This window comes from Sitophilus oryzae, unplaced genomic scaffold (genome assembly GCF_002938485.1).
Source record: "Sitophilus oryzae breed Bouriz unplaced genomic scaffold, Soryzae_2.0 scaffold_809_pilon_pilon, whole genome shotgun sequence".
NCBI classification, from domain to species: domain Eukaryota; kingdom Metazoa; phylum Arthropoda; class Insecta; order Coleoptera; family Curculionidae; genus Sitophilus; species Sitophilus oryzae.
This window is the reverse complement of record NW_022147427.1, coordinates 417,813-425,623: the sequence shown is the minus strand read 5'-3', so window position 1 is coordinate 425,623 and position 7,811 is coordinate 417,813. Positions and strand designations below refer to the sequence as shown.

The following is a 7,811-nucleotide window of genomic DNA, read 5'->3' as shown; positions in this document are numbered from 1 at the left end:
AATTAGAGTAGTAATTTTAGTAAAAAAAAGAATTTTAGGCGGTATAGACTCATCATTTGGTGTTTCAAGAATTTCTGGCGATATAGATTCATCATTATCACTTTCATCAGTTTCCGGAATCCAGTCGGAATTATTACTCATTACTACTTCTTTCTTTTAATTTTTATTTTAGCTTATCAAAACGCGAGTACAAAATAATTTATTTAAATGCCAACCTCACTTATTTAATATTGACACTTCGAGACTGTCTTTTTTGCTTGTCAATTTGCGTGTGCCAATGAAAATTTGGATGCGAGAAGTTTACTTGTACGCACTCAAGTCGACATAAAATTTGCTCAAAACTCGTGTGGTTGGGTTAAGTTGTAGAAGGCAATTAGCGTCTTTTCGACTACAAAAGAAAGCGAAAAGATACTACTTTCCCCGCATGAATAATAAAAAATTAGTGTTTTATTTTGCTGTTGTAACACCATATGTTCCAAACTATATTAGTAATCCATTCTATAAGCATATTTTTACAACCAAGCAACCAATTAGCATATTTTGGTGTGTGCATTGGTGGAGTGTATTAATACTCTTAATTACGTAATCGAGGGCGAAAAATAAAATTCAAAAATAAAAATTAAATTCATTCTTGCGAACCATGGACATATTCGGCGCCGAGCTGACTAACTGATATTTAAATTTCCCGCTGAGAATTCAGGTGGTAGCTGTAAAAAATGTAAAGTTGCCACATTTATTTACTTATTTCCAGACATTGTCATTCGTTTTGACACCTTAGTTTGTATTACGACTTTTTGGTTTAAATGAGTGGTGTGATACTTTAAGCTTAAAAAAATTTACTAGCAGACCTTGCAGTCGAACATTTTTTTTAGAACCTCTTTTAGTGCGAAGTGTACGAGACATAGACTTAGAATAAAATATAGACTACACTATTTACATTTAAGCGCGGTCCAATATTAATTTTTGTAAACATGTTTACTCCTGGGTGCAGCTGACCTCGGCCGTCTGAGTCTTTCGCCTCCAGCCTATGTTGTCACGTCTAAAATATTATTAATATTTTTTTTGTTGTTATACACATATATTGAGATATTAAAACTGTATTTTAATAAAAGTAGTGTTTAATAGTAGAAAGATGTATTAAATAGTCCCTATACTACTAAATTATAAGTCGGAGACTATTTAAAAATGACAAATTCTTTACAATTTGGCAACACCCATCAATCGCCGGGTCGCCTGTTCATTCTTTATTCTCTCGTAGTAGAGCCATAGTAGAGTAAAGCACGTGTCGTAAAACCTTGTTGTCACAGTTTCGCCATGGCTATTTTATTGTTTTTATTGGATGTTTTTGATTTTGTATATTTTTTGGATTCGATTTTCTTAGTGTGTAGTGTCGGTTTAGTGTTTATTTTGATTACTTTTTTATTTAAAAACTATAAAACATGGTTCGTCAGTGCCAAATTTGTAAGAAATTGGACTATTTAAGTCCTGGAACAACATTCCACAGGTAAGTCAAATTTACTATTTTGGCGTCAGTGGCGTTGTAGAAAGGCGCTTATTTAGATAATAATTTAGTAAATTATAAACCCTGGAAAATCTGTATTTTTTATATTTATCATTTACGTAAAGGTTCTTACTAACCTCGTTATTAATATAACGAGTAGATACATTATTAAGTACATAAGAAGTAGACACATTATTTTCTTGGGCATTGGTTAATTTAATGCTTTTTTTTATGAAAAATGTGTTTCTTTTTATTCTAAAACCATCCTTAGAATCTAAAATAACATACAGGAATTCCAGAATGATATTCCATTATGAAACAACAATTTTTAAGGCTTATTATAAACTATAAACAATCGAGAAAGTCGAAAAAATTACAAGCTACCAAACATTTTAAAATACCAAACATTCCTTATTTTTTTTCAAGACTAAAATATTTTACAAACATTACTTTTTCCCTATAGTTTCACATCAGGTATAGAAATAACTACGTTTTTATGATAGGGTCACCATTATGATAACAAAAATGACGAACAATGGTCCAGAAATGTAAACAAGTACATATTTTTTGTAAATATTTTTCTTACCGCTTGCATTTTTGTCCATTATTATTTCACAAATTATACAGGGTTATGTAAACCAGGTAGATATTTCGTTTTTTTTATATTAAACAAAGATAAAATAAATATGCCATTTTAAAATTTATCCAGTACTTACCTAGAGTTTTTTCTTTTTTTTTCTCGACTGTTAATCTATTATTAATTTGTAATACCGTATGATCGAAAAAAACGGCGTCCAGTTGGCTTGGAAAAAACCATCGATACATACTCCATATAATTTTACATATAAAATGACAGCGATCTTCATTTCATAGCCATCGCTGACGCCGTTTTTTTTCGATTATAAGGTATAATTTTCATTTTTTCTTTTATAATGTAATATCACTTAAGTAATATCACATATAATCTGAAGATAGTTTTAGAATTAACCAAAACGTAAATCTTTAATAAAACAATCTGTTATTATTTGCCATATATGTATGTATCCAAGAAAATAATTTACATATTATTATTATATGTTTTACTGTTTTTTATCTTTATTTGAAACTCAGAAATGTTGCATTGGCTTTCTAAAAAAATGAACTTGTAAGTTTTTAAAATGCTTCGTTTCGGAGATACAGGGTGTAGAAGTTTCATTTTTATTTCGATTTTTTTCCAAATAATTTCTGAAGTGACGTCAATATTTGGACGAAAATTGGCGTTTGGGAGTTTTTTGACATGAAAAATTAGATTTAGATGTCAATTTGACTTTTACTAATAGGGGGCGCCACCTACATATTTTTTAAGTTATTTGAAGAGTAATACTTTTTGTCTGTATCTATATAAAACTACTGAGAAAAATTTACATTTCCAACGTTTTTTACTTAATAAGGTCTCTTGTTGACACTCGCCACAAGTATAGTTCTCAAGATATTTGGAAACGAATTAATCAATACATTCTTCATAAATTATTTGGAAAAAAGCGAAATAAAAATGAAATTTCTACACTCTGTATCTCTGAAACGAAGCATTTTAGGACATAAATTTATACTATTTTTTTTACTGATTTTATTTGCAGATTATGCTGCCAAAGTTTCCTGAATACAATTCCGACCACTCTGTATATCAAGATATCCCCCATTACGTACTAGTTTTTCTTAATAATTTTCTATACATTTTCCAACGCCAAGATGTACCAAGCGCATACAAATACATCAAGCTTCAAACAAGCTTGCACGTTGACAGTAATACCTACAGTAATATTGTATTATATTAATGTAATATTTTTGAACCAATGTTCAATATTACTGTAGTAATACTGTTTATACTCATGCCTTTTATATTTGTTTGAATTTGGTGCATATTTCCATTGAATAAAGTATAGTCACCATTACCATTATTATACTTACTCTATAATAAAGACAGTAACGAGTTAAATAAATGTAGTTTTCATTTTATTCACTTCCTAAAAGCTTGCTTTAATGGAACAGATTCCTGTTTTTTCTAATTTACATAATAAGACATCACTTTTACCGGAAAAAAAAATTAAACAATTATAAAGTTTTTTCTCTTTCTGTTCTATTATATCTATAGAATAGATCCTGTTTTGATTAATATTAGAGTTGTAAATGTTTGACTAAAATTAATATTTTATTAAATTAATAATTTATCATCAATTTCAAAAATTAAATAATTTCGATTATTAAAATTTCTTCTATAACACGTACTTTATTATTTTTATCGTTTTTAGACTCTAAGACGTATTTTTTTTCTAAGTCCTAAACTTTGCTTTATATTAAACTATTTTCTTTATCCTAAATTTTAATAATATAAAAAAGTTTAAATACGATATATTTTTAATTGAATTATAGCTTCATTAAAATTAAAAAAAATACCCGCCTATGATACGGAGAGTGCAGGTGCACTGAAGAAACAAAAGACAGTGTTGCGTTGGGCGGCAGAGCCGTCAGGAAACGACCGTTACGGCGGAGACAGCCTATCTATCGCTCGTGTCGCACACGTTAGAGCCAAAAACAATAACACAACAATAACAAGACGTTGTCTGTCCGCATCTTCCAGCTATTTATGAATGAGATGCTCAGTCTATATTTTATTCTAAGTCTATGGTACGAGATAGCTTAATAGCCGTTTCAAAAAACTCATCGCAACCTTATTAGAATATTTTTAACGGGAAAGCGGTAGGTTCAATTAATTTAAATTTGTCTCCTAAAATATTTTGATTAAAAGAAAATATTTAAAAGTGTGCCGGTCAAACTTAATGACGTGACTAAAAGTTTATTTGGTATGATCTATATGTGATAATGTGTTCATTACTATATCATTATTTATTTTCTTTATTTATAATGGTCGTTAAATATATACGCACCAATAACTATTGTAGGCATAGACTCTCCTAGCCGATAAACAAACAACAGTAGTTTCAAAGTGATCGAGGCAATATGGCGTAAAAGAAATTGCCGGGCATTCTTCCAATAAATAGGCCCTTCCTTGTCTTCTCTGGCCTTTCGGAGCGCAAAGGTTTGCGGAAACCGGCCAAAAACATCGCTGACTCCGCATTTTTCAAAGTCCATTATGCATATAGGGTACGGTCGGCGATTTAAAATAACGGAGATCGTCTGATATAACCCCCACCTCCCCTGGTGGACGTCTAGCCTGAAGCGTAGGAGAACGGTAGGAACGGAATAACAATATATAGTCGTTGTACAAGGTGTCCCAAATTTGGAAATGGTCATTAGATTCTCGAAAACTACAAGAGTTGAATATACAGGGTGTCTCAGAAATATATACGGATATTTTATCTGGTAGTATATTTCGACAGGAGTATCGATACTCCGCAATCATATAATGCCACGGCAAACGTCAGAATATCGACAATTCAATACACAGACAAATTTAATATCGATCGAGGGGTAAGACAAGGCGACACACTCTCCCCTAAACTATTCGTTGCCGTGCTAAAAAGTTTGTTAAAAATCATAAATTGGAATTCAACAGGAATTAACATCGATGGCAAATTGATAAATCATCTCTGTTTTATAGACGATATTCTTTTTATAACAGACAACATACAGGGAGCACAGAATATGCTAGATATGCTAAATGATGCTTCGAAAAAAGTCGATTTGAAAATTAACTTATCAAAGACACAATACATGACAAATCTAGTACTTAGTGGTAATTTAAACATTAATAACATACTTTTGGAACAAGTGCATATAATATATAAATACTGAGATCTGATCTTCTAATATGTTTAAAAAGAAAGGTTTTTAACCAGTGTGTCTTGCCTGTCCTCACGTATGGAGCTGAAACACTTACTTTGACTAAAAAGAACATTATATAGAATGCAGGTCATGCAACAGAAAATAGAAAGGACCATGTTGGGAGTTACACTTTGACATAAAATAACCAATCATACCATACGAAACCGAACAGTAGTAAGAGATGCGGTGATATCTGTCTTACATATTAAATGGAATTGGGCAGGATATGTGGCTGGAATAACAGGTGGATGGTGGACAAAAAGACTTGTGGAATGGAGATCAAGATACAGGGCCTATAGAAGCAAAAGATGACCTCCTAGTCGATGGACAGATGTTATTAAGGGAGTGGCTGGAAACTGGATTCAAGTGGCACAAGACTACAGCAAAACGTCTATGAGTTTTTTTGCGAAAAAAAAAAGTTGAAAATTTAAAATTTTTCTCGACATTTTCCGGGAAATTAAAAAAAAATAGTGCTACTTATTTATTCACCTGAGATTTCTCTACCGTAGATCTAAAGTTTGCGGTGTTGCCACCTCCTAACGTTATCCACATTCTACATATTTCTATATTTATAAATTCACAGCAATTTTAAATTTTTACACAAAAAATTAGGAATGTGAATTTTAATCCTTTGTCTAAATTTGTTAATAAAATCACTAATTTTAACTCAAATTTTGATTGATATTTACAATTTAATCTAATATTTTTTTTATCTAATAGTTTTGTTTGTTTCCTTTCGTGTTCCTCTGTTTTATTTTTTAAATTTAATACGAATTTGATTGCTTCCTATGTCTTGAATTTAAACAATTTTGTCACTGATGTCTCCTATAATAAATTCAATTTCAACTATTGAATGTGTGTATTAGTTCGCTGTTTTAATCGGTGGGTGATGCGATTTTTTAAACACATCTCGGTAGTGGTATAAAATTAACAATAATATTGTCGCGCTATGACAAATTCTGAATGCGGCTTTAAATAGAAATAATTTTGCAATCATCGTTCAGTTCCTATGATGTTTTCAGAAAAATTAAACTGATGGACCTTCAAAGAATATTTTGAATATTAATACCAAATTAAAATCGTATGTTCGTAATTTTAGTGAAAATGTTTATAAAAGTGAACATTGGTGAACACTGATGAAAAGTGGTTATAAGGCAATGAATAAGCTTTTTTGTTAGCCTTGTCTGCTATTTTATCTATCAGATACGTTCACAGTTTTTTACTTAAATTTACTTCTTTTTTTAAATTGGTTTCATTATTTTTTTAACCTGTTACATTTTTTGCATATTTTATTTTTGTAACTCCAAAATTAAAGACTTTAATAAAAAAAAAGAAAAAACCTTTGTTGTGTTGGTAAAATGTTAATTGCAGTTACTTATTAAATCCCCTTGTATTGAGGCCACATTACGCCGCTGGTATGCTCTATTTATAAAATACTGTATGATCGAAAAAAAACCGTCCAGTTGGCTTGGAAATGACGGTGATATTCCCCATATAATTTTCCATATAAAATGACAGCGATCTTTCATTTCATAGCCATCGCTGACGCCTTTTATTTTCGATCGTATGATATTAATTGTACCTACATTAGTTAAACTAAATATGTTTAATGTAAAATCGAGGGGTAAACCGCAGAGAGAAAAGTGTACACCGTAATTCCTTTTACTCAAATAATTCCTCAGAATTCCTCGTAATTCTTTCGGAATTCCTTGGAATTCCTTGGTCTTCAAGGTTAAGGTCAATCATTCAAGGTCTTCCTTGGAATTCCTTGGTACGAATTCGGTAACTCTTTCAGTCCGAACCAGCGTTGCCACCTCGGTTTCGCAGTTCCGCAATGAATTTTCTCGTGATTTTTATAAATGTCTAACGTCTCTATAAGTACTAGATCTAACAATAAAAAGTACTATTACGAAATTTACGTTTTTTTAGTTAAATTTTAGGACTAATAGGGGATTATGAGGTGAAAATACTGGAAATATGTCGGCACTTACTTATTAAAATTAATTTTTCTCGGGATTTTTTGAAAATGATAGGTACCTAGTTATATCTATAAGAAAGGAAATTAATAAAACTTCAGTTTTACGTCATAATACGATCACCAGTTAATTCCATAAGATTACGCATGGTGTCATTGATGAAGTGCACCCAAAGTTGTATTAATTTCCCTATGGTATATACCAAGGTATTATTCCAAGGAAATAAAACGAACAACTTTACACTTTCTGAGTACCAAATAAAAAAATCTTATGAGGGTTTCTTTAAAATGGCGAAATCAGGGAACGTTATAAGTAGATCTCTCGGGGGTGGTTCGGCTGTATTATTGGAATATATTTTAGATATATAATCGAGGGGTACAATATTAAATTAAAAGAATATCTAACCTGTAGATATTTGATATTGGGAAATTTTGGAAGCGATTCGAAAACGAAAAACGGATTGTAAAAAATCGCCTGCAAAACGTTTTTCTTTAAATTTGGTACTACCTATT

General features: G+C 30.9%; 1 long non-coding RNA gene across 1 annotated transcript; it reads left to right on the top strand.

The window, feature by feature from the left end:
- The first annotated feature begins 1,413 nt into the window (after window positions 1–1,413).
- Window positions 1,414–3,476, top strand: LOC115888918. Its single transcript, XR_004051334.1, has 2 exons — window positions 1,414–1,504; window positions 3,118–3,476. It is a non-coding gene; the product is annotated as an uncharacterized LOC115888918 (long non-coding RNA).
- Window positions 3,477–7,811: the final 4,335 nt, after the last annotated feature.